At 50.9% G+C, this 24,632-nt stretch overlaps 18 non-coding genes across 18 annotated transcripts; all 18 read right to left on the bottom strand.

Annotated features, from left to right (window-relative positions):
* Positions 1-667: 667 nt before the first annotated feature.
* On the bottom strand, positions 668-786 carry LOC126313943 (5S ribosomal RNA). Its single transcript, XR_007555542.1, has one exon. It is a non-coding gene; the product is annotated as a 5S ribosomal RNA (ribosomal RNA).
* A 1,282-nt stretch (positions 787-2,068) lies between these two features.
* LOC126313942 (5S ribosomal RNA) lies at positions 2,069-2,187 on the bottom strand. Its single transcript, XR_007555541.1, has one exon. It is a non-coding gene; the product is annotated as a 5S ribosomal RNA (ribosomal RNA).
* Positions 2,188-3,469: 1,282 nt separating this feature from the next.
* LOC126313914 (5S ribosomal RNA) lies at positions 3,470-3,588 on the bottom strand. Its single transcript, XR_007555517.1, has one exon. It is a non-coding gene; the product is annotated as a 5S ribosomal RNA (ribosomal RNA).
* A 1,129-nt stretch (positions 3,589-4,717) lies between these two features.
* Positions 4,718-4,836, bottom strand: LOC126313940 (5S ribosomal RNA). Its single transcript, XR_007555540.1, has one exon. It is a non-coding gene; the product is annotated as a 5S ribosomal RNA (ribosomal RNA).
* Positions 4,837-6,119: 1,283 nt separating this feature from the next.
* Positions 6,120-6,238, bottom strand: LOC126313939 (5S ribosomal RNA). Its single transcript, XR_007555539.1, has one exon. It is a non-coding gene; the product is annotated as a 5S ribosomal RNA (ribosomal RNA).
* Positions 6,239-7,520: 1,282 nt separating this feature from the next.
* LOC126313938 (5S ribosomal RNA) lies at positions 7,521-7,639 on the bottom strand. The gene has a single exon (XR_007555538.1). It is a non-coding gene; the product is annotated as a 5S ribosomal RNA (ribosomal RNA).
* Positions 7,640-8,921: 1,282 nt separating this feature from the next.
* LOC126313937 (5S ribosomal RNA) lies at positions 8,922-9,040 on the bottom strand. Its single transcript, XR_007555537.1, has one exon. It is a non-coding gene; the product is annotated as a 5S ribosomal RNA (ribosomal RNA).
* A 1,282-nt stretch (positions 9,041-10,322) lies between these two features.
* Positions 10,323-10,441, bottom strand: LOC126313936 (5S ribosomal RNA). The gene has a single exon (XR_007555536.1). It is a non-coding gene; the product is annotated as a 5S ribosomal RNA (ribosomal RNA).
* Positions 10,442-11,723: 1,282 nt separating this feature from the next.
* LOC126313934 (5S ribosomal RNA) lies at positions 11,724-11,842 on the bottom strand. Its single transcript, XR_007555534.1, has one exon. It is a non-coding gene; the product is annotated as a 5S ribosomal RNA (ribosomal RNA).
* A 1,129-nt stretch (positions 11,843-12,971) lies between these two features.
* Positions 12,972-13,090, bottom strand: LOC126313933 (5S ribosomal RNA). The gene has a single exon (XR_007555533.1). It is a non-coding gene; the product is annotated as a 5S ribosomal RNA (ribosomal RNA).
* A 1,282-nt stretch (positions 13,091-14,372) lies between these two features.
* Positions 14,373-14,491, bottom strand: LOC126313898 (5S ribosomal RNA). Its single transcript, XR_007555502.1, has one exon. It is a non-coding gene; the product is annotated as a 5S ribosomal RNA (ribosomal RNA).
* Positions 14,492-15,620: 1,129 nt separating this feature from the next.
* LOC126313932 (5S ribosomal RNA) lies at positions 15,621-15,739 on the bottom strand. Its single transcript, XR_007555532.1, has one exon. It is a non-coding gene; the product is annotated as a 5S ribosomal RNA (ribosomal RNA).
* Positions 15,740-17,021: 1,282 nt separating this feature from the next.
* Positions 17,022-17,140, bottom strand: LOC126313931 (5S ribosomal RNA). The gene has a single exon (XR_007555531.1). It is a non-coding gene; the product is annotated as a 5S ribosomal RNA (ribosomal RNA).
* Positions 17,141-18,270: 1,130 nt separating this feature from the next.
* Positions 18,271-18,389, bottom strand: LOC126313929 (5S ribosomal RNA). Its single transcript, XR_007555530.1, has one exon. It is a non-coding gene; the product is annotated as a 5S ribosomal RNA (ribosomal RNA).
* Positions 18,390-19,518: 1,129 nt separating this feature from the next.
* LOC126313928 (5S ribosomal RNA) lies at positions 19,519-19,637 on the bottom strand. Its single transcript, XR_007555529.1, has one exon. It is a non-coding gene; the product is annotated as a 5S ribosomal RNA (ribosomal RNA).
* A 1,129-nt stretch (positions 19,638-20,766) lies between these two features.
* LOC126313927 (5S ribosomal RNA) lies at positions 20,767-20,885 on the bottom strand. Its single transcript, XR_007555528.1, has one exon. It is a non-coding gene; the product is annotated as a 5S ribosomal RNA (ribosomal RNA).
* A 1,282-nt stretch (positions 20,886-22,167) lies between these two features.
* LOC126313918 (5S ribosomal RNA) lies at positions 22,168-22,286 on the bottom strand. The gene has a single exon (XR_007555521.1). It is a non-coding gene; the product is annotated as a 5S ribosomal RNA (ribosomal RNA).
* Positions 22,287-23,415: 1,129 nt separating this feature from the next.
* On the bottom strand, positions 23,416-23,534 carry LOC126313926 (5S ribosomal RNA). Its single transcript, XR_007555527.1, has one exon. It is a non-coding gene; the product is annotated as a 5S ribosomal RNA (ribosomal RNA).
* Between the last annotated feature and the right edge of the window lie 1,098 nt (positions 23,535-24,632).

Raw genomic sequence — 24,632 nt, 5'->3', positions numbered from 1 at the left:
GACAAAGTATCCATCTCTTGTAGCGACGAAAGGTAAATTTTTGTTTACAAATTTGCCGTTGTGCACTGCTACAAAACAATATGCCCTGACGTATTTCACAACATTTCTGTCACTTCATACTGTTTTGTTATTTCCAGAGACTCTTTGCAAGTCTTCCTTGGCGCACTCTTTTCAAACTGAGTTCCTTAATATCGTATCTTACGATAGTTTAAAATCAGTATGGAAGCATCTTTGTCACATGAGAAAGGTAGCATGAAAAAACGGCTGGCAGGGGTAGCGACAAGAAAGCAAGAAATGAAGACAGCCAGAGTTCCCAGGCGGTCGCCGATCCGAATATAAACGTTGTTGCTTATCTTCGGTGGTCGGACGGGAACAGGTTTTTTTTAATGTAGTTAGTTTTTGGAATTTAGCGCTCCTACAAAACAGTAGGCTCTGACGCATTTCAAGAGCACATCTGTCGATTCGCAGTGTTTCGTTATTTTCAACGAGTTCCTAGCACTCTTCCTCCGCGCATTCTTGTACAAACTGAGTTCATTACTGTAATTTCGCATCTTACGTTTAATACAGTAGTTTAAAATGCTTGTGGAAGCATCTTCGTCGCACCTGAGAGTTTGTATGAAAAGAGGGCTGGCAGGTGTAGTGACATAAAATTTAAAAGAAGAGAGGGAGCCAACAGCACCCGGTGTTCCCAGGCGGTCACCCATCCAAGTACTAACCGGGCCCGATGTTGCTTAACTTCGGTGATCGGACGAGAACCGGTGTATTCAACATGGTATGGCCGTTGGCGTCCTTATACTGTAGCCGCACGGCACAAGAAGGCTTCGCCTCTCCTCCCAATACACGCAATCGCCATTTTCGGTGGCACATTTGACGCAAAGCACGTCCTTCCACCTCGAAGGCGACGCGCAGTGCGGCGCGCCGCCACGTGGGTCAGACGCACAACACAGCTGCTCGTTGCACCGCCTGTCATTCGTTTGGTTCGTGCGGCCTCCGACACTCGCGGGAGACGCACCTTGTTATTGTTGTCCGTCGCAGGGATTGCGCGCGGCCGGGCGGCGGGTGGACTGCGCGGGGTGTGGCAGTGTCCTGCTGGACCGAGAGAAGCGTTCTCACCTGCCTGACACGCGTCGCGCTTCTAGATATTTGCGTAATTCGCACGGTGCTTAATCGGCTGTCACCTTCCGTCCCGACTTGTCCCGACTTTGCTCGACTGCCGCTCGCTGCCGCTCGGGTCGCGGTCCATATGACAGCACAAGCACGAGGAACATCTGCGAGATGGGCGCGGGCCGAACCGGCGTGTCCGAGGCGACGTGTGCGGCCGTTCGGAGCTACCAGAGCAGCTCTGTGCCGCGCCGTGCCGTGGAAAGGTGCGAAAACATGCACACAAGACACAGGCTTTTCGACAAAGTATCCATCTCTTGTAGCGACGAAAGGTAAATTTTTGTTTACAAATTTGCCGTTGTGCACTGCTACAAAACAATATGCCCTGACGTATTTCACAACATTTCTGTCACTTCATACTGTTTTGTTATTTCCAGAGACTCTTTGCAAGTCTTCCTTGGCGCACTCTTTTCAAACTGAGTTCCTTAATATCGTATCTTACGATAGTTTAAAATCAGTATGGAAGCATCTTTGTCACATGAGAAAGGTAGCATGAAAAAACGGCTGGCAGGGGTAGCGACAAGAAAGCAAGAAATGAAGACAGCCAGAGTTCCCAGGCGGTCGCCGATCCGAATATAAACGTTGTTGCTTATCTTCGGTGGTCGGACGGGAACAGGTTTTTTTTAATGTAGTTAGTTTTTGGAATTTAGCGCTCCTACAAAACAGTAGGCTCTGACGCATTTCAAGAGCACATCTGTCGATTCGCAGTGTTTCGTTATTTTCAACGAGTTCCTAGCACTCTTCCTCCGCGCATTCTTGTACAAACTGAGTTCATTACTGTAATTTCGCATCTTACGTTTAATACAGTAGTTTAAAATGCTTGTGGAAGCATCTTCGTCGCACCTGAGAGTTTGTATGAAAAGAGGGCTGGCAGGTGTAGTGACATAAAATTTAAAAGAAGAGAGGGAGCCAACAGCACCCGGTGTTCCCAGGCGGTCACCCATCCAAGTACTAACCGGGCCCGATGTTGCTTAACTTCGGTGATCGGACGAGAACCGGTGTATTCAACATGGTATGGCCGTTGGCGTCCTTATACTGTAGCCGCACGGCACAAGAAGGCTTCGCCTCTCCTCCCAATACACGCAATCGCCATTTTCGGTGGCACATTTGACGCAAAGCACGTCCTTCCACCTCGAAGGCGACGCGCAGTGCGGCGCGCCGCCACGTGGGTCAGACGCACAACACAGCTGCTCGTTGCACCGCCTGTCATTCGTTTGGTTCGTGCGGCCTCCGACACTCGCGGGAGACGCACCTTGTTATTGTTGTCCGTCGCAGGGATTGCGCGCGGCCGGGCGGCGGGTGGACTGCGCGGGGTGTGGCAGTGTCCTGCTGGACCGAGAGAAGCGTTCTCACCTGCCTGACACGCGTCGCGCTTCTAGATATTTGCGTAATTCGCACGGTGCTTAATCGGCTGTCACCTTCCGTCCCGACTTGTCCCGACTTTGCTCGACTGCCGCTCGCTGCCGCTCGGGTCGCGGTCCATATGACAGCACAAGCACGAGGAACATCTGCGAGATGGGCGCGGGCCGAACCGGCGTGTCCGAGGCGACGTGTGCGGCCGTTCGGAGCTACCAGAGCAGCTCTGTGCCGCGCCGTGCCGTGGAAAGGTGCGAAAACATGCACACAAGACACAGGCTTTTCGACAAAGTATCCATCTCTTGTAGCGACGAAAGGTAAATTTTTGTTTACAAATTTGCCGTTGTGCACTGCTACAAAACAATATGCCCTGACGTATTTCACAACATTTCTGTCACTTCATACTGTTTTGTTATTTCCAGAGACTCTTTGCAAGTCTTCCTTGGCGCACTCTTTTCAAACTGAGTTCCTTAATATCGTATCTTACGATAGTTTAAAATCAGTATGGAAGCATCTTTGTCACATGAGAAAGGTAGCATGAAAAAACGGCTGGCAGGGGTAGCGACAAGAAAGCAAGAAATGAAGACAGCCAGAGTTCCCAGGCGGTCGCCGATCCGAATATAAACGTTGTTGCTTATCTTCGGTGGTCGGACGGGAACAGGTTTTTTTTAATGTAGTTAGTTTTTGGAATTTAGCGCTCCTACAAAACAGTAGGCTCTGACGCATTTCAAGAGCACATCTGTCGATTCGCAGTGTTTCGTTATTTTCAACGAGTTCCTAGCACTCTTCCTCCGCGCATTCTTGTACAAACTGAGTTCATTACTGTAATTTCGCATCTTACGTTTAATACAGTAGTTTAAAATGCTTGTGGAAGCATCTTCGTCGCACCTGAGAGTTTGTATGAAAAGAGGGCTGGCAGGTGTAGTGACATAAAATTTAAAAGAAGAGAGGGAGCCAACAGCACCCGGTGTTCCCAGGCGGTCACCCATCCAAGTACTAACCGGGACCGATGTTGCTTAACTTCGGTGATCGGACGAGAACCGGTGTATTCAACATGGTATGGCCGTTGGCGTCCTTATACTGTAGCCGCACGGCACAAGAAGGCTTCGCCTCTCCTCCCAATACACGCAATCGCCATTTTCGGTGGCACATTTGACGCAAAGCACGTCCTTCCACCTCGAAGGCGACGCGCAGTGCGGCGCGGGGTGTGGCAGTGTCCTGCTGGACCGAGAGAAGCGTTCTCACCTGCCTGACACGCGTCGCGCTTCTAGATATTTGCGTAATTCGCACGGTGCATAATCGGCTGTCACCTTCCGTCCCGACTTGTCCCGACTTTGCTCGACTGCCGCTCGTTGCCGCTCGGGTCGCGGTCCATATGACAGCACAAGCACGAGGAACATCTGCGAGATGGGCGCGGGCCGAACCGGCGTGTCCGAGGCGACGTGTGCGGCCGTTCGGAGCTACCAGAGCAGCTCTGTGCCGCGCCGTGCCGTGGAAAGGTGCGAAAACATGCACACAAGACACAGGCTTTTCGACAAAGTATCCATCTCTTGTAGCGACGAAAGGTAAATTTTTGTTTACAAATTTGCCGTTGTGCACTGCTACAAAACAATATGCCCTGACGTATTTCACAACATTTCTGTCACTTCATACTGTTTTGTTATTTCCAGAGACTCTTTGCAAGTCTTCCTTGGCGCACTCTTTTCAAACTGAGTTCCTTAATATCGTATCTTACGATAGTTTAAAATCAGTATGGAAGCATCTTTGTCACATGAGAAAGGTAGCATGAAAAAACGGCTGGCAGGGGTAGCGACAAGAAAGCAAGAAATGAAGACAGCCAGAGTTCCCAGGCGGTCGCCGATCCGAATATAAACGTTGTTGCTTATCTTCGGTGGTCGGACGGGAACAGGTTTTTTTTAATGTAGTTAGTTTTTGGAATTTAGCGCTCCTACAAAACAGTAGGCTCTGACGCATTTCAAGAGCACATCTGTCGATTCGCAGTGTTTCGTTATTTTCAACGAGTTCCTAGCACTCTTCCTCCGCGCATTCTTGTACAAACTGAGTTCATTACTGTAATTTCGCATCTTACGTTTAATACAGTAGTTTAAAATGCTTGTGGAAGCATCTTCGTCGCACCTGAGAGTTTGTATGAAAAGAGGGCTGGCAGGTGTAGTGACATAAAATTTAAAAGAAGAGAGGGAGCCAACAGCACCCGGTGTTCCCAGGCGGTCACCCATCCAAGTACTAACCGGGCCCGATGTTGCTTAACTTCGGTGATCGGACGAGAACCGGTGTATTCAACATGGTATGGCCGTTGGCGTCCTTATACTGTAGCCGCACGGCACAAGAAGGCTTCGCCTCTCCTCCCAATACACGCAATCGCCATTTTCGGTGGCACATTTGACGCAAAGCACGTCCTTCCACCTCGAAGGCGACGCGCAGTGCGGCGCGCCGCCACGTGGGTCAGACGCACAACACAGCTGCTCGTTGCACCGCCTGTCATTCGTTTGGTTCGTGCGGCCTCCGACACTCGCGGGAGACGCACCTTGTTATTGTTGTCCGTCGCAGGGATTGCGCGCGGCCGGGCGGCGGGTGGACTGCGCGGGGTGTGGCAGTGTCCTGCTGGACCGAGAGAAGCGTTCTCACCTGCCTGACACGCGTCGCGCTTCTAGATATTTGCGTAATTCGCACGGTGCATAATCGGCTGTCACCTTCCGTCCCGACTTGTCCCGACTTTGCTCGACTGCCGCTCGCTGCCGCTCGGGTCGCGGTCCATATGACAGCACAAGCACGAGGAACATCTGCGAGATGGGCGCGGGCCGAACCGGCGTGTCCGAGGCGACGTGTGCGGCCGTTCGGAGCTACCAGAGCAGCTCTGTGCCGCGCCGTGCCGTGGAAAGGTGCGAAAACATGCACACAAGACACAGGCTTTTCGACAAAGTATCCATCTCTTGTAGCGACGAAAGGTAAATTTTTGTTTACAAATTTGCCGTTGTGCACTGCTACAAAACAATATGCCCTGACGTATTTCACAACATTTCTGTCACTTCATACTGTTTTGTTATTTCCAGAGACTCTTTGCAAGTCTTCCTTGGCGCACTCTTTTCAAACTGAGTTCCTTAATATCGTATCTTACGATAGTTTAAAATCAGTATGGAAGCATCTTTGTCACATGAGAAAGGTAGCATGAAAAAACGGCTGGCAGGGGTAGCGACAAGAAAGCAAGAAATGAAGACAGCCAGAGTTCCCAGGCGGTCGCCGATCCGAATATAAACGTTGTTGCTTATCTTCGGTGGTTGGACGGGAACAGGTTTTTTTTAATGTAGTTAGTTTTTGGAATTTAGCGCTCCTACAAAACAGTAGGCTCTGACGCATTTCAAGAGCACATCTGTCGATTCGCAGTGTTTCGTTATTTTCAACGAGTTCCTAGCACTCTTCCTCCGCGCATTCTTGTACAAACTGAGTTCATTACTGTAATTTCGCATCTTACGTTTTAATACAGTAGTTTAAAATGCTTGTGGAAGCATCTTCGTCGCACCTGAGAGTTTGTATGAAAAGAGGGCTGGCAGGTGTAGTGACATAAAATTTAAAAGAAGAGAGGGAGCCAACAGCACCCGGTGTTCCCAGGCGGTCACCCATCCAAGTACTAACCGGGCCCGATGTTGCTTAACTTCGGTGATCGGACGAGAACCGGTGTATTCAACATGGTATGGCCGTTGGCGTCCTTATACTGTAGCCGCACGGCACAAGAAGGCTTCGCCTCTCCTCCCAATACACGCAATCGCCATTTTCGGTGGCACATTTGACGCAAAGCACGTCCTTCCACCTCGAAGGCGACGCGCAGTGCGGCGCGCCGCCACGTGGGTCAGACGCACAACACAGCTGCTCGTTGCACCGCCTGTCATTCGTTTGGTTCGTGCGGCCTCCGACACTCGCGGGAGACGCACCTTGTTATTGTTGTCCGTCGCAGGGATTGCGCGCGGCCGGGCGGCGGGTGGACTGCGCGGGGTGTGGCAGTGTCCTGCTGGACCGAGAGAAGCGTTCTCACCTGCCTGACACGCGTCGCGCTTCTAGATATTTGCGTAATTCGCACGGTGCATAATCGGCTGTCACCTTCCGTCCCGACTTGTCCCGACTTTGCTCGACTGCCGCTCGCTGCCGCTCGGGTCGCGGTCCATATGACAGCACAAGCACGAGGAACATCTGCGAGATGGGCGCGGGCCGAACCGGCGTGTCCGAGGCGACGTGTGCGGCCGTTCGGAGCTACCAGAGCAGCTCTGTGCCGCGCCGTGCCGTGGAAAGGTGCGAAAACATGCACACAAGACACAGGCTTTTCGACAAAGTATCCATCTCTTGTAGCGACGAAAGGTAAATTTTTGTTTACAAATTTGCCGTTGTGCACTGCTACAAAACAATATGCCCTGACGTATTTCACAACATTTCTGTCACTTCATACTGTTTTGTTATTTCCAGAGACTCTTTGCAAGTCTTCCTTGGCGCACTCTTTTCAAACTGAGTTCCTTAATATCGTATCTTACGATAGTTTAAAATCAGTATGGAAGCATCTTTGTCACATGAGAAAGGTAGCATGAAAAAACGGCTGGCAGGGGTAGCGACAAGAAAGCAAGAAATGAAGACAGCCAGAGTTCCCAGGCGGTCGCCGATCCGAATATAAACGTTGTTGCTTATCTTCGGTGGTCGGACGGGAACAGGTTTTTTTTAATGTAGTTAGTTTTTGGAATTTAGCGCTCCTACAAAACAGTAGGCTCTGACGCATTTCAAGAGCACATCTGTCGATTCGCAGTGTTTCGTTATTTTCAACGAGTTCCTAGCACTCTTCCTCCGCGCATTCTTGTACAAACTGAGTTCATTACTGTAATTTCGCATCTTACGTTTAATACAGTAGTTTAAAATGCTTGTGGAAGCATCTTCGTCGCACCTGAGAGTTTGTATGAAAAGAGGGCTGGCAGGTGTAGTGACATAAAATTTAAAAGAAGAGAGGGAGCCAACAGCACCCGGTGTTCCCAGGCGGTCACCCATCCAAGTACTAACCGGGCCCGATGTTGCTTAACTTCGGTGATCGGACGAGAACCGGTGTATTCAACATGGTATGGCCGTTGGCGTCCTTATACTGTAGCCGCACGGCACAAGAAGGCTTCGCCTCTCCTCCCAATACACGCAATCGCCATTTTCGGTGGCACATTTGACGCAAAGCACGTCCTTCCACCTCGAAGGCGACGCGCAGTGCGGCGCGCCGCCACGTGGGTCAGACGCACAACACAGCTGCTCGTTGCACCGCCTGTCATTCGTTTGGTTCGTGCGGCCTCCGACACTCGCGGGAGACGCACCTTGTTATTGTTGTCCGTCGCAGGGATTGCGCGCGGCCGGGCGGCGGGTGGACTGCGCGGGGTGTGGCAGTGTCCTGCTGGACCGAGAGAAGCGTTCTCACCTGCCTGACACGCGTCGCGCTTCTAGATATTTGCGTAATTCGCACGGTGCTTAATCGGCTGTCACCTTCCGTCCCGACTTGTCCCGACTTTGCTCGACTGCCGCTCGCTGCCGCTCGGGTCGCGGTCCATATGACAGCACAAGCACGAGGAACATCTGCGAGATGGGCGCGGGCCGAACCGGCGTGTCCGAGGCGACGTGTGCGGCCGTTCGGAGCTACCAGAGCAGCTCTGTGCCGCGCCGTGCCGTGGAAAGGTGCGAAAACATGCACACAAGACACAGGCTTTTCGACAAAGTATCCATCTCTTGTAGCGACGAAAGGTAAATTTTTGTTTACAAATTTGCCGTTGTGCACTGCTACAAAACAATATGCCCTGACGTATTTCACAACATTTCTGTCACTTCATACTGTTTTGTTATTTCCAGAGACTCTTTGCAAGTCTTCCTTGGCGCACTCTTTTCAAACTGAGTTCCTTAATATCGTATCTTACGATAGTTTAAAATCAGTATGGAAGCATCTTTGTCACATGAGAAAGGTAGCATGAAAAAACGGCTGGCAGGGGTAGCGACAAGAAAGCAAGAAATGAAGACAGCCAGAGTTCCCAGGCGGTCGCCGATCCGAATATAAACGTTGTTGCTTATCTTCGGTGGTCGGACGGGAACAGGTTTTTTTTAATGTAGTTAGTTTTTGGAATTTAGCGCTCCTACAAAACAGTAGGCTCTGACGCATTTCAAGAGCACATCTGTCGATTCGCAGTGTTTCGTTATTTTCAACGAGTTCCTAGCACTCTTCCTCCGCGCATTCTTGTACAAACTGAGTTCATTACTGTAATTTCGCATCTTACGTTTAATACAGTAGTTTAAAATGCTTGTGGAAGCATCTTCGTCGCACCTGAGAGTTTGTATGAAAAGAGGGCTGGCAGGTGTAGTGACATAAAATTTAAAAGAAGAGAGGGAGCCAACAGCACCCGGTGTTCCCAGGCGGTCACCCATCCAAGTACTAACCGGGCCCGATGTTGCTTAACTTCGGTGATCGGACGAGAACCGGTGTATTCAACATGGTATGGCCGTTGGCGTCCTTATACTGTAGCCGCACGGCACAAGAAGGCTTCGCCTCTCCTCCCAATACACGCAATCGCCATTTTCGGTGGCACATTTGACGCAAAGCACGTCCTTCCACCTCGAAGGCGACGCGCAGTGCGGCGCGCCGCCACGTGGGTCAGACGCACAACACAGCTGCTCGTTGCACCGCCTGTCATTCGTTTGGTTCGTGCGGCCTCCGACACTCGCGGGAGACGCACCTTGTTATTGTTGTCCGTCGCAGGGATTGCGCGCGGCCGGGCGGCGGGTGGACTGCGCGGGGTGTGGCAGTGTCCTGCTGGACCGAGAGAAGCGTTCTCACCTGCCTGACACGCGTCGCGCTTCTAGATATTTGCGTAATTCGCACGGTGCTTAATCGGCTGTCACCTTCCGTCCCGACTTGTCCCGACTTTGCTCGACTGCCGCTCGCTGCCGCTCGGGTCGCGGTCCATATGACAGCACAAGCACGAGGAACATCTGCGAGATGGGCGCGGGCCGAACCGGCGTGTCCGAGGCGACGTGTGCGGCCGTTCGGAGCTACCAGAGCAGCTCTGTGCCGCGCCGTGCCGTGGAAAGGTGCGAAAACATGCACACAAGACACAGGCTTTTCGACAAAGTATCCATCTCTTGTAGCGACGAAAGGTAAATTTTTGTTTACAAATTTGCCGTTGTGCACTGCTACAAAACAATATGCCCTGACGTATTTCACAACATTTCTGTCACTTCATACTGTTTTGTTATTTCCAGAGACTCTTTGCAAGTCTTCCTTGGCGCACTCTTTTCAAACTGAGTTCCTTAATATCGTATCTTACGATAGTTTAAAATCAGTATGGAAGCATCTTTGTCACATGAGAAAGGTAGCATGAAAAAACGGCTGGCAGGGGTAGCGACAAGAAAGCAAGAAATGAAGACAGCCAGAGTTCCCAGGCGGTCGCCGATCCGAATATAAACGTTGTTGCTTATCTTCGGTGGTCGGACGGGAACAGGTTTTTTTTAATGTAGTTAGTTTTTGGAATTTAGCGCTCCTACAAAACAGTAGGCTCTGACGCATTTCAAGAGCACATCTGTCGATTCGCAGAGTTTCGTTATTTTCAACGAGTTCCTAGCACTCTTCCTCCGCGCATTCTTGTACAAACTGAGTTCATTACTGTAATTTCGCATCTTACGTTTAATACAGTAGTTTAAAATGCTTGTGGAAGCATCTTCGTCGCACCTGAGAGTTTGTATGAAAAGAGGGCTGGCAGGTGTAGTGACATAAAATTTAAAAGAAGAGAGGGAGCCAACAGCACCCGGTGTTCCCAGGCGGTCACCCATCCAAGTACTAACCGGGCCCGATGTTGCTTAACTTCGGTGATCGGACGAGAACCGGTGTATTCAACATGGTATGGCCGTTGGCGTCCTTATACTGTAGCCGCACGGCACAAGAAGGCTTCGCCTCTCCTCCCAATACACGCAATCGCCATTTTCGGTGGCACATTTGACGCAAAGCACGTCCTTCCACCTCGAAGGCGACGCGCAGTGCGGCGCGCCGCCACGTGGGTCAGACGCACAACACAGCTGCTCGTTGCACCGCCTGTCATTCGTTTGGTTCGTGCGGCCTCCGACACTCGCGGGAGACGCACCTTGTTATTGTTGTCCGTCGCAGGGATTGCGCGCGGCCGGGCGGCGGGTGGACTGCGCGGGGTGTGGCAGTGTCCTGCTGGACCGAGAGAAGCGTTCTCACCTGCCTGACACGCGTCGCGCTTCTAGATATTTGCGTAATTCGCACGGTGCATAATCGGCTGTCACCTTCCGTCCCGACTTGTCCCGACTTTGCTCGACTGCCGCTCGCTGCCGCTCGGGTCGCGGTCCATATGACAGCACAAGCACGAGGAACATCTGCGAGATGGGCGCGGGCCGAACCGGCGTGTCCGAGGCGACGTGTGCGGCCGTTCGGAGCTACCAGAGCAGCTCTGTGCCGCGCCGTGCCGTGGAAAGGTGCGAAAACATGCACACAAGACACAGGCTTTTCGACAAAGTATCCATCTCTTGTAGCGACGAAAGGTAAATTTTTGTTTACAAATTTGCCGTTGTGCACTGCTACAAAACAATATGCCCTGACGTATTTCACAACATTTCTGTCACTTCATACTGTTTTGTTATTTCCAGAGACTCTTTGCAAGTCTTCCTTGGCGCACTCTTTTCAAACTGAGTTCCTTAATATCGTATCTTACGATAGTTTAAAATCAGTATGGAAGCATCTTTGTCACATGAGAAAGGTAGCATGAAAAAACGGCTGGCAGGGGTAGCGACAAGAAAGCAAGAAATGAAGACAGCCAGAGTTCCCAGGCGGTCGCCGATCCGAATATAAACGTTGTTGCTTATCTTCGGTGGTCGGACGGGAACAGGTTTTTTTTAATGTAGTTAGTTTTTGGAATTTAGCGCTCCTACAAAACAGTAGGCTCTGACGCATTTCAAGAGCACATCTGTCGATTCGCAGTGTTTCGTTATTTTCAACGAGTTCCTAGCACTCTTCCTCCGCGCATTATTGTACAAACTGAGTTCATTACTGTAATTTCGCATCTTACGTTTAATACAGTAGTTTAAAATGCTTGTGGAAGCATCTTCGTCGCACCTGAGAGTTTGTATGAAAAGAGGGCTGGCAGGTGTAGTGACATAAAATTTAAAAGAAGAGAGGGAGCCAACAGCACCCGGTGTTCCCAGGCGGTCACCCATCCAAGTACTAACCGGGCCCGATGTTGCTTAACTTCGGTGATCGGACGAGAACCGGTGTATTCAACATGGTATGGCCGTTGGCGTCCTTATACTGTAGCCGCACGGCACAAGAAGGCTTCGCCTCTCCTCCCAATACACGCAATCGCCATTTTCGGTGGCACATTTGACGCAAAGCACGTCCTTCCACCTCGAAGGCGACGCGCAGTGCGGCGCGGGGTGTGGCAGTGTCCTGCTGGACCGAGAGAAGCGTTCTCACCTGCCTGACACGCGTCGCGCTTCTAGATATTTGCGTAATTCGCACGGTGCATAATCGGCTGTCACCTTCCGTCCCGACTTGTCCCGACTTTGCTCGACTGCCGCTCGCTGCCGCTCGGGTCGCGGTCCATATGACAGCACAAGCACGAGGAACATCTGCGAGATGGGCGCGGGCCGAACCGGCGTGTCCGAGGCGACGTGTGCGGCCGTTCGGAGCTACCAGAGCAGCTCTGTGCCGCGCCGTGCCGTGGAAAGGTGCGAAAACATGCACACAAGACACAGGCTTTTCGACAAAGTATCCATCTCTTGTAGCGACGAAAGGTAAATTTTTGTTTACAAATTTGCCGTTGTGCACTGCTACAAAACAATATGCCCTGACGTATTTCACAACATTTCTGTCACTTCATACTGTTTTGTTATTTCCAGAGACTCTTTGCAAGTCTTCCTTGGCGCACTCTTTTCAAACTGAGTTCCTTAATATCGTATCTTACGATAGTTTAAAATCAGTATGGAAGCATCTTTGTCACATGAGAAAGGTAGCATGAAAAAACGGCTGGCAGGGGTAGCGACAAGAAAGCAAGAAATGAAGACAGCCAGAGTTCCCAGGCGGTCGCCGATCCGAATATAAACGTTGTTGCTTATCTTCGGTGGTCGGACGGGAACAGGTTTTTTTTAATGTAGTTAGTTTTTGGAATTTAGCGCTCCTACAAAACAGTAGGCTCTGACGCATTTCAAGAGCACATCTGTCGATTCGCAGTGTTTCGTTATTTTCAACGAGTTCCTAGCACTCTTCCTCCGCGCATTCTTGTACAAACTGAGTTCATTACTGTAATTTCGCATCTTACATTTAATACAGTAGTTTAAAATGCTTGTGGAAGCATCTTCGTCGCACCTGAGAGTTTGTATGAAAAGAGGGCTGGCAGGTGTAGTGACATAAAATTTAAAAGAAGAGAGGGAGCCAACAGCACCCGGTGTTCCCAGGCGGTCACCCATCCAAGTACTAACCGGGCCCGATGTTGCTTAACTTCGGTGATCGGACGAGAACCGGTGTATTCAACATGGTATGGCCGTTGGCGTCCTTATACTGTAGCCGCACGGCACAAGAAGGCTTCGCCTCTCCTCCCAATACACGCAATCGCCATTTTCGGTGGCACATTTGACGCAAAGCACGTCCTTCCACCTCGAAGGCGACGCGCAGTGCGGCGCGCCGCCACGTGGGTCAGACGCACAACACAGCTGCTCGTTGCACCGCCTGTCATTCGTTTGGTTCGTGCGGCCTCCGACACTCGCGGGAGACGCACCTTGTTATTGTTGTCCGTCGCAGGGATTGCGCGCGGCCGGGCGGCGGGTGGACTGCGCGGGGTGTGGCAGTGTCCTGCTGGACCGAGAGAAGCGTTCTCACCTGCCTGACACGCGTCGCGCTTCTAGATATTTGCGTAATTCGCACGGTGCTTAATCGGCTGTCACCTTCCGTCCCGACTTGTCCCGACTTTGCTCGACTGCCGCTCGCTGCCGCTCGGGTCGCGGTCCATATGACAGCACAAGCACGAGGAACATCTGCGAGATGGGCGCGGGCCGAACCGGCGTGTCCGAGGCGACGTGTGCGGCCGTTCGGAGCTACCAGAGCAGCTCTGTGCCGCGCCGTGCCGTGGAAAGGTGCGAAAACATGCACACAAGACACAGGCTTTTCGACAAAGTATCCATCTCTTGTAGCGACGAAAGGTAAATTTTTGTTTACAAATTTGCCGTTGTGCACTGCTACAAAACAATATGCCCTGACGTATTTCACAACATTTCTGTCACTTCATACTGTTTTGTTATTTCCAGAGACTCTTTGCAAGTCTTCCTTGGCGCACTCTTTTCAAACTGAGTTCCTTAATATCGTATCTTACGATAGTTTAAAATCAGTATGGAAGCATCTTTGTCACATGAGAAAGGTAGCATGAAAAAACGGCTGGCAGGGGTAGCGACAAGAAAGCAAGAAATGAAGACAGCCAGAGTTCCCAGGCGGTCGCCGATCCGAATATAAACGTTGTTGCTTATCTTCGGTGGTCGGACGGGAACAGGTTTTTTTTAATGTAGTTAGTTTTTGGAATTTAGCGCTCCTACAAAACAGTAGGCTCTGACGCATTTCAAGAGCACATCTGTCGATTCGCAGTGTTTCGTTATTTTCAACGAGTTCCTAGCACTCTTCCTCCGCGCATTCTTGTACAAACTGAGTTCATTACTGTAATTTCGCATCTTACGTTTAATACAGTAGTTTAAAATGCTTGTGGAAGCATCTTCGTCGCACCTGAGAGTTTGTATGAAAAGAGGGCTGGCAGGTGTAGTGACATAAAATTTAAAAGAAGAGAGGGAGCCAACAGCACCCAGTGTTCCCAGGCGGTCACCCATCCAAGTACTAACCGGGCCCGATGTTGCTTAACTTCGGTGATCGGACGAGAACCGGTGTATTCAACATGGTATGGCCGTTGGCGTCCTTATACTGTAGCCGCACGGCACAAGAAGGCTTCGCCTCTCCTCCCAATACACGCAATCGCCATTTTCGGTGGCACATTTGACGCAAAGCACGTCCTTCCACCTCGAAGGCGACGCGCAGTGCGGCGCGGGGTGTGGCAGTGTCCTGCTGGACCGAGAGAAGCGTTCTCACCTGCCTGACACGCGTCGCGCTTCTAGATATTTGCGTAATTCGCACGGTGCATAATCGGCTGTCACCTTCCGTCCCGACTTGTCCCGACTTTGCTCGACTGCCGCTCGCTGCCGCTCGGGTCGCGGTCCATATGACAGCACAAGCACGAGGAACATCTGCGAGATGGGCGCGGGCCGAACCGGCGTGTCCGAGGCGACGTGTGCGGCCGTTCGGAGCTACCAGAGCAGCTCTGTGCCGCGCCGTGCCGTGGAAAGGTGCGAAAACATGCACTCAAGACACAGGCTTTTCGACAAAGTATCCATCTCTTGTAGCGACGAAAGGTAAATTTTTGTTTACAAATTTGCCGTTGTGCACTGCTACAAAACAATATGCCCTGACGTATTTCACAACATTTCTGTCACTTCATACTGTTTTGTTATTTCCAGAGACTCTTTGCAAGTCTTCCTTGGCGCACTCTTTTCAAACTGAGTTCCTTAATATCGTATCTTACGATAGTTTAAAATCAGTATGGAAGCATCTTTGTCACATGAGAAAGGTAGCATGAAAAAACGGCTGGCAGGGGTAGCGACAAGAAAGCAAGAAATGAAGACAGCCAGAGTTCCCAGGCGGTCGCCGATCCGAATATAAACGTTGTTGCTTATCTTCGGTGGTCGGACGGGAACAGGTTTTTTTTAATGTAGTTAGTTTTTGGAATTTAGCGCTCCTACAAAACAGTAGGCTCTGACGCATTTCAAGAGCACATCTGTCGATTCGCAGTGTTTCGTTATTTTCAACGAGTTCCTAGCACTCTTCCTCCGCGCATTCTTGTACAAACTGAGTTCATTACTGTAATTTCGCATCTTACGTTTAATACAGTAGTTTAAAATGCTTGTGGAAGCATCTTCGTCGCACCTGAGAGTTTGTATGAAAAGAGGGCTGGCAGGTGTAGTGACATAAAATTTAAAAGAAGAGAGGGAGCCAACAGCACCCGGTGTTCCCAGGCGGTCACCCATCCAAGTACTAACCGGGCCCGATGTTGCTTAACTTCGGTGATCGGACGAGAACCGGTGTATTCAACATGGTATGGCCGTTGGCGTCCTTATACTGTAGCCGCACGGCACAAGAAGGCTTCGCCTCTCCTCCCAATACACGCAATCGCCATTTTCGGTGGCACATTTGACGCAAAGCACGTCCTTCCACCTCGAAGGCGACGCGCAGTGCGGCGCGCCGCCACGTGGGTCAGACGCACAACACAGCTGCTCGTTGCACCGCCTGTCATTCGTTTGGTTCGTGCGGCCTCCGACACTCGCGGGAGACGCACCTTGTTATTGTTGTCCGTCGCAGGGATTGCGCGCGGCCGGGCGGCGGGTGGACTGCGCGGGGTGTGGCAGTGTCCTGCTGGACCGAGAGAAGCGTTCTCACCTGCCTGACACGCGTCGCGCTTCTAGATATTTGCGTAATTCGCACGGTGCATAATCGGCTGTCACCTTCCGTCCCGACTTGTCCCGACTTTGCTCGACTGCCGCTCGCTGCCGCTCGGGTCGCGGTCCATATGACAGCACAAGCACGAGGAACATCTGCGAGATGGGCGCGGGCCGAACCGGCGTGTCCGAGGCGACGTGTGCGGCCGTTCGGAGCTACCAGAGCAGCTCTGTGCCGCGCCGTGCCGTGGAAAGGTGCGAAAACATGCACACAAGACACAGGCTTTTCGACAAAGTATCCATCTCTTGTAGCGACGAAAGGTAAATTTTTGTTTACAAATTTGCCGTTGTGCACTGCTACAAAACAATATGCCCTGACGTATTTCACAACATTTCTGTCACTTCATACTGTTTTGTTATTTCCAGAGACTCTTTGCAAGTCTTCCTTGGCGCACTCTTTTCAAACTGAGTTCCTTAATATCGTATCTTACGATAGTTTAAAATCAGTATGGAAGCATCTTTGTCACATGAGAAAGGTAGCATGAAAAAACGGCTGGCAGGGGTAGCGACAAGAAAGCAAGAAATGAAGACAGCCAGAGTTCCCAGGCGGTCGCCGATCCGAATATAAACGTTGTTGCTTATCTTCGGTGGTCGGACGGGAACAGGTTTTTTTTAATGTAGTTAGTTTTTGGAATTTAGCGCTCCTACAAAACAGTAGGCTCTGACGCATTTCAAGAGCACATCTGTCGATTCGCAGTGTTTCGTTATTTTCAACGAGTTCCTAGCACTCTTCCTCCGCGCATTCTTGTACAAACTGAGTTCATTACTGTAATTTCGCATCTTACGTTTAATACAGTAGTTTAAAATGCTTGTGGAAGCATCTTCGTCGCACCTGAGAGTTTGTATGAAAAGAGGGCTGGCAGGTGTAGTGACATAAAATTTAAAAGAAGAGAGGGAGCCAACAGCACCCGGTGTTCCCAGGCGGTCACCCATCCAAGTACTAACCGGGCCCGATGTTGCTTAACTTCGGTGATCGGACGAGAACCGGTGTATTCAACATGGTATGGCCGTTGGCGTCCTTATACTGTAGCCGCACGGCACAAGAAGGCTTCGCCTCTCCTCCCAATACACGCAATCGCCATTTTCGGTGGCACATTTGACGCAAAGCACGTCCTTCCACCTCGAAGGCGACGCGCAGTGCGGCGCGGGGTGTGGCAGTGTCCTGCTGGACCGAGAGAAGCGTTCTCACCTGCCTGACACGCGTCGCGCTTCTAGATATTTGCGTAATTCGCACGGTGCATAATCGGCTGTCACCTTCCGTCCCGACTTGTCCCGACTTTGCTCGACTGCCGCTCGCTGCCGCTCGGGTCGCGGTCCATATGACAGCACAAGCACGAGGAACATCTGCGAGATGGGCGCGGGCCGAACCGGCGTGTCCGAGGCGACGTGTGCGGCCGTTCGGAGCTACCAGAGCAGCTCTGTGCCGCGCCGTGCCGTGGAAAGGTGCGAAAACATGCACACAAGACACAGGCTTTTCGACAAAGTATCCATCTCTTGTAGCGACGAAAGGTAAATTTTTGTTTACAAATTTGCCGTTGTGCACTGCTACAAAACAATATGCCCTGACGTATTTCACAACATTTCTGTCACTTCATACTGTTTTGTTATTTCCAGAGACTCTTTGCAAGTCTTCCTTGGCGCACTCTTTTCAAACTGAGTTCCTTAATATCGTATCTTACGATAGTTTAAAATCAGTATGGAAGCATCTTTGTCACATGAGAAAGGTAGCATGAAAAAACGGCTGGCAGGGGTAGCGACAAGAAAGCAAGAAATGAAGACAGCCAGAGTTCCCAGGCGGTCGCCGATCCGAATATAAACGTTGTTGCTTATCTTCGGTGGTCGGACGGGAACAGGTTTTTTTTAATGTAGTTAGTTTTTGGAATTTAGCGCTCCTACAAAACAGTAGGCTCTGACGCATTTCAAGAGCACATCTGTCGATTCGCAGTGTTTCGTTATTTTCAACGAGTTCCTAGCACTCTTCCTCCGCGCATTCTTGTACAAACTGAGTTCATTACTGTAATTTCGCATCTTACGTTTTAATACAGTAGTTTAAAATGCTTGTGGAAGCATCTTCGTCGCACCTGAGAGTTTGTATGAAAAGAGGGCTGGCAGGTGTAGTGACATAAAATTTAAAAGAAGAGAGGGAGCCAACAGCACCCGGTGTTCCCAGGCGGTCACCCATCCAAGTACTAACCGGGCCCGATGTTGCTTAACTTCGGTGATCGGACGAGAACCGGTGTATTCAACATGGTATGGCCGTTGGCGTCCTTATACTGTAGCCGCACGGCACAAGAAGGCTTCGCCTCTCCTCCCAATACACGCAATCGCCATTTTCGGTGGCACATTTGACGCAAAGCACGTCCTTCCACCTCGAAGGCGACGCGCAGTGCGGCGCGGGGTGTGGCAGTGTCCTGCTGGACCGAGAGAAGCGTTCTCACCTGCCTGACACGCGTCGCGCTTCTAGATATTTGCGTAATTCGCACGGTGCATAATCGGCTGTCACCTTCCGTCCCGACTTGTCCCGACTTTGCTCGACTGCCGCTCGCTGCCGCTCGGGTCGCGGTCCATATGACAGCACAAGCACGAGGAACATCTGCGAGATGGGCGCGGGCCGAACCGGCGTGTCCGAGGCGACGTGTGCGGCCGTTCGGAGCTACCAGAGCAGCTCTGTGCCGCGCCGTGCCGTGGAAAGGTGCGAAAACATGCACACAAGACACAGGCTTTTCGACAAAGTATCCATCTCTTGTAGCGACGAAAGGTAAATTTTTGTTTACAAATTTGCCGTTGTGCACTGCTACAAAACAATATGCCCTGACGTATTTCACAACATTTCTGTCACTTCATACTGTTTTGTTATTTCCAGAGACTCTTTGCAAGTCTTCCTTGGCGCACTCTTTTCAAACTGAGTTCCTTAATATCGTATCTTACGATAGTTTAAAATCAGTATGGAAGCATCTTTGTCACATGAGAAAGGTAGCATGAAAAAACGGCTGGCAGGGGTAGCGACAAGAAAGCAAGAAATGAAGACAGCCAGAGTTCCCAGGCGGTCGCCGATCCGAATATAAACGTTGTTGCTTATCTTCGGTGGTCGGACGGGAACAGGTTTTTTTTAATGTAGTTAGTTTTTGGAATTTAGCGCTCCTACAAAACAGTAGGCTCTGACGCATTTCAAGAGCACATCTGTCGATTCGCAGTGTTTCGTTATTTTCAACGAGTTCCTAGCACTCTTCCTCCGCGCATTATTGTACAAACTGAGTTCATTACTGTAATTTCGCATCTTACGTTTAATACAGTAGTTTAAAATGCTTGTGGAAGCATCTTCGTCGCACCTGAGAGTTTGTATGAAAAGAGGGCTGGCAGGTGTAGTGACATAAAATTTAAAAGAAGAGAGGGAGCCAACAGCACCCGGTGTTCCCAGGCGGTCACCCATCCAAGTACTAACCGGGCCCGATGTTGCTTAACTTCGGTGATCGGACGAGAACCGGTGTATTCAACATGGTATGGCCGTTGGCGTCCTTATACTGTAGCCGCACGGCACAAGAAGGCTTCGCCTCTCCTCCCAATACACGCAATCGCCATTTTCGGTGGCACATTTGACGCAAAGCACGTCCTTCCACCTCGAAGGCGACGCGCAGTGCGGCGCGGGGTGTGGCAGTGTCCTGCTGGACCGAGAGAAGCGTTCTCACCTGCCTGACACGCGTCGCGCTTCTAGATATTTGCGTAATTCGCACGGTGCATAATCGGCTGTCACCTTCCGTCCCGACTTGTCCCGACTTTGCTCGACTGCCGCTCGCTGCCGCTCGGGTCGCGGTCCATATGACAGCACAAGCACGAGGAACATCTGCGAGATGGGCGCGGGCCGAACCGGCGTGTCCGAGGCGACGTGTGCGGCCGTTCGGAGCTACCAGAGCAGCTCTGTGCCGCGCCGTGCCGTGGAAAGGTGCGAAAACATGCACACAAGACACAGGCTTTTCGACAAAGTATCCATCTCTTGTAGCGACGAAAGGTAAATTTTTGTTTACAAATTTGCCGTTGTGCACTGCTACAAAACAATATGCCCTGACGTATTTCACAACATTTCTGTCACTTCATACTGTTTTGTTATTTCCAGAGACTCTTTGCAAGTCTTCCTTGGCGCACTCTTTTCAAACTGAGTTCCTTAATATCGTATCTTACGATAGTTTAAAATCAGTATGGAAGCATCTTTGTCACATGAGAAAGGTAGCATGAAAAAACGGCTGGCAGGGGTAGCGACAAGAAAGCAAGAAATGAAGACAGCCAGAGTTCCCAGGCGGTCGCCGATCCGAATATAAACGTTGTTGCTTATCTTCGGTGGTCGGACGGGAACAGGTTTTTTTTAATGTAGTTAGTTTTTGGAATTTAGCGCTCCTACAAAACAGTAGGCTCTGACGCATTTCAAGAGCACATCTGTCGATTCGCAGTGTTTCGTTATTTTCAACGAGTTCCTAGCACTCTTCCTCCGCGCATTCTTGTACAAACTGAGTTCATTACTGTAATTTCGCATCTTACGTTTAATACAGTAGTTTAAAATGCTTGTGGAAGCATCTTCGTCGCACCTGAGAGTTTGTATGAAAAGAGGGCTGGCAGGTGTAGTGACATAAAATTTAAAAGAAGAGAGGGAGCCAACAGCACCCGGTGTTCCCAGGCGGTCACCCATCCAAGTACTAACCGGGCCCGATGTTGCTTAACTTCGGTGATCGGACGAGAACCGGTGTATTCAACATGGTATGGCCGTTGGCGTCCTTATACTGTAGCCGCACGGCACAAGAAGGCTTCGCCTCTCCTCCCAATACACGCAATCGCCATTTTCGGTGGCACATTTGACGCAAAGCACGTCCTTCCACCTCGAAGGCGACGCGCAGTGCGGCGCGCCGCCACGTGGGTCAGACGCACAACACAGCTGCTCGTTGCACCGCCTGTCATTCGTTTGGTTCGTGCGGCCTCCGACACTCGCGGGAGACGCACCTTGTTATTGTTGTCCGTCGCAGGGATTGCGCGCGGCCGGGCGGCGGGTGGACTGCGCGGGGTGTGGCAGTGTCCTGCTGGACCGAGAGAAGCGTTCTCACCTGCCTGACACGCGTCGCGCTTCTAGATATTTGCGTAATTCGCACGGTGCTTAATCGGCTGTCACCTTCCGTCCCGACTTGTCCCGACTTTGCTCGACTGCCGCTCGCTGCCGCTCGGGTCGCGGTCCATATGACAGCACAAGCACGAGGAACATCTGCGAGATGGGCGCGGGCCGAACCGGCGTGTCCGAGGCGACGTGTGCGGCCGTTCGGAGCTACCAGAGCAGCTCTGTGCCGCGCCGTGCCGTGGAAAGGTGCGAAAACATGCACACAAGACACAGGCTTTTCGACAAAGTATCCATCTCTTGTAGCGACGAAAGGTAAATTTTTGTTTACAAATTTGCCGTTGTGCACTGCTACAAAACAATATGCCCTGACGTATTTCACAACATTTCTGTCACTTCATACTGTTTTGTTATTTCCAGAGACTCTTTGCAAGTCTTCCTTGGCGCACTCTTTTCAAACTGAGTTCCTTAATATCGTATCTTACGATAGTTTAAAATCAGTATGGAAGCATCTTTGTCACATGAGAAAGGTAGCATGAAAAAACGGCTGGCAGGGGTAGCGACAAGAAAGCAAGAAATGAAGACAGCCAGAGTTCCCAGGCGGTCGCCGATCCGAATATAAACGTTGTTGCTTATCTTCGGTGGTCGGACGGGAACAGGTTTTTTTTAATGTAGTTAGTTTTTGGAATTTAGCGCTCCTACAAAACAGTAGGCTCTGACGCATTTCAAGAGCACATCTGTCGATTCGCAGTGTTTCGTTATTTTCAACGAGTTCCTAGCACTCTTCCTCCGCGCATTATTGTACAAACTGAGTTCATTACTGTAATTTCGCATCTTACGTTTAATACAGTAGTTTAAAATGCTTGTGGAAGCATCTTCGTCGCACCTGAGAGTTTGTATGAAAAGAGGGCTGGCAGGTGTAGTGACATAAAATTTAAAAGAAGAGAGGGAGCCAACAGCACCCGGTGTTCCCAGGCGGTCACCCATCCAAGTACTAACTGGGCCCGATGTTGCTTAACTTCGGTGATCGGACGAGAACCGGTGTATTCAACATGGTATGGCCGTTGGCGTCCTTATACTGTAGCCGCACGGCACAAGAAGGCTTCGCCTCTCCACCCAATACACGCAATCGCCATTTTCGGTGGCACATTTGACGCGAAGCACGTCCTTCCACCTCGAAGGCGACGCGCAGTGCGGCGCGGGGTGTGGCAGTGTCCTGCTGGACCGAGAGAAGCGTTCTCACCTGCCTGACACGCGTCGCGCTTCTAGATATTTGCGTAATTCGCACGGTGCATAATCGGCTGTCACCTTCCGTCCCGACTTGTCCCGACTTTGCTCGACTGCCGCTCGCTGCCGCTCGGGTCGCGGTCCATATGACAGCACAAGCACGAGGAACATCTGCGAGATGGGCGCGGGCCGAACCGGCGTGTCCGAGGCGACGTGTGCGGCCGTTCGGAGCTACCAGAGCAGCTCTGTGCCGCGCCGTGCCGTGGAAAGGTGCGAAAACATGCACACAAGACACAGGCTTTTCGACAAAGTATCCATCTCTTGTAGCGACGAAAGGTAAATTTTTGTTTACAAATTTGCCGTTGTGCACTGCTACAAAACAATATGCCCTGACGTATTTCACAACATTTCTGTCACTTCATACTGTTTTGTTATTTCCAGAGACTCTTTGCAAGTCTTCCTTGGCGCACTCTTTTCAAACTGAGTTCCTTAATATCGTATCTTACGATAGTTTAAAATCAGTATGGAAGCATCTTTGTCACATGAGAAAGGTAGCATGAAAAAACGGCTGGCAGGGGTAGCGACAAGAAAGCAAGAAATGAAGACAGCCAGAGTTCCCAGGCGGTCGCCGATCCGAATATAAACGTTGTTGCTTATCTTCGGTGGTCGGACGGGAACAGGTTTTTTTTAATGTAGTTAGTTTTTGGAATTTAGCGCTCCTACAAAACAGTAGGCTCTGACGCATTTCAAGAGCACATCTGTCGATTCGCAGTGTTTCGTTATTTTCAACGAGTTCCTAGCACTCTTCCTCCGCGCATTCTTGTACAAACTGAGTTCATTACTGTAATTTCGCATCTTACGTTTAATACAGTAGTTTAAAATGCTTGTGGAAGCATCTTCGTCGCACCTGAGAGTTTGTATGAAAAGAGGGCTGGCAGGTGTAGTGACATAAAATTTAAAAGAAGAGAGGGAGCCAACAGCACCCGGTGTTCCCAGGCGGTCACCCATCCAAGTACTAACCGGGCCCGATGTTGCTTAACTTCGGTGATCGGACGAGAACCGGTGTATTCAACATGGTATGGCCGTTGGCGTCCTTATACTGTAGCCGCACGGCACAAGAAGGCTTCGCCTCTCCTCCCAATACACGCAATCGCCATTTTCGGTGGCACATTTGACGCAAAGCACGTCCTTCCACCTCGAAGGCGACGCGCAGTGCGGCGCGCCGCCACGTGGGTCAGACGCACAACACAGCTGCTCGTTGCACCGCCTGTCATTCGTTTGGTTCGTGCGGCCTCCGACACTCGCGGGAGACGCACCTTGTTATTGTTGTCCGTCGCAGGGATTGCGCGCGGCCGGGCGGCGGGTGGACTGCGCGGGGTGTGGCAGTGTCCTGCTGGACCGAGAGAAGCGTTCTCACCTGCCTGACACGCGTCGCGCTTCTAGATATTTGCGTAATTCGCACGGTGCATAATCGGCTGTCACCTTCCGTCCCGACTTGTCCCGACTTTGCTCGACTGCCGCTCGCTGCCGCTCGGGTCGCGGTCCATATGACAGCACAAGCACGAGGAACATCTGCGAGATGGGCGCGGGCCGAACCGGCGTGTCCGAGGCGACGTGTGCGGCCGTTCGGAGCTACCAGAGCAGCTCTGTGCCGCGCCGTGCCGTGGAAAGGTGCGAAAACATGCACACAAGACACAGGCTTTTCGACAAAGTATCCATCTCTTGTAGCGACGAAAGGTAAATTTTTGTTTACAAATTTGCCGTTGTGCACTGCTACAAAACAATATGCCCTGACGTATTTCACAACATTTCTGTCACTTCATACTGTTTTGTTATTTCCAGAGACTCTTTGCAAGTCTTCCTTGGCGCACTCTTTTCAAACTGAGTTCCTTAATATCGTATCTTACGATAGTTTAAAATCAGTATGGAAGCATCTTTGTCACATGAGAAAGGTAGCATGAAAAAACGGCTGGCAGGGGTAGCGACAAGAAAGCAAGAAATGAAGACAGCCAGAGTTCCCAGGCGGTCGCCGATCCGAATATAAACGTTGTTGCTTATCTTCGGTGGTCGGACGGGAACAGGTTTTTTTTAATGTAGTTAGTTTTTGGAATTTAGCGCTCCTACAAAACAGTAGGCTCTGACGCATTTCAAGAGCACATCTGTCGATTCGCAGTGTTTCGTTATTTTC

Source organism: Schistocerca gregaria, unplaced genomic scaffold, assembly GCF_023897955.1.
Source record: "Schistocerca gregaria isolate iqSchGreg1 unplaced genomic scaffold, iqSchGreg1.2 ptg000507l, whole genome shotgun sequence".
In the NCBI taxonomy this organism is placed as follows: Eukaryota; Metazoa; Arthropoda; class Insecta; order Orthoptera; family Acrididae; genus Schistocerca; species Schistocerca gregaria.
The sequence above is the reverse complement of the archived record's forward strand: the minus strand, read 5'-3'. Positions and strand labels throughout refer to the sequence as shown.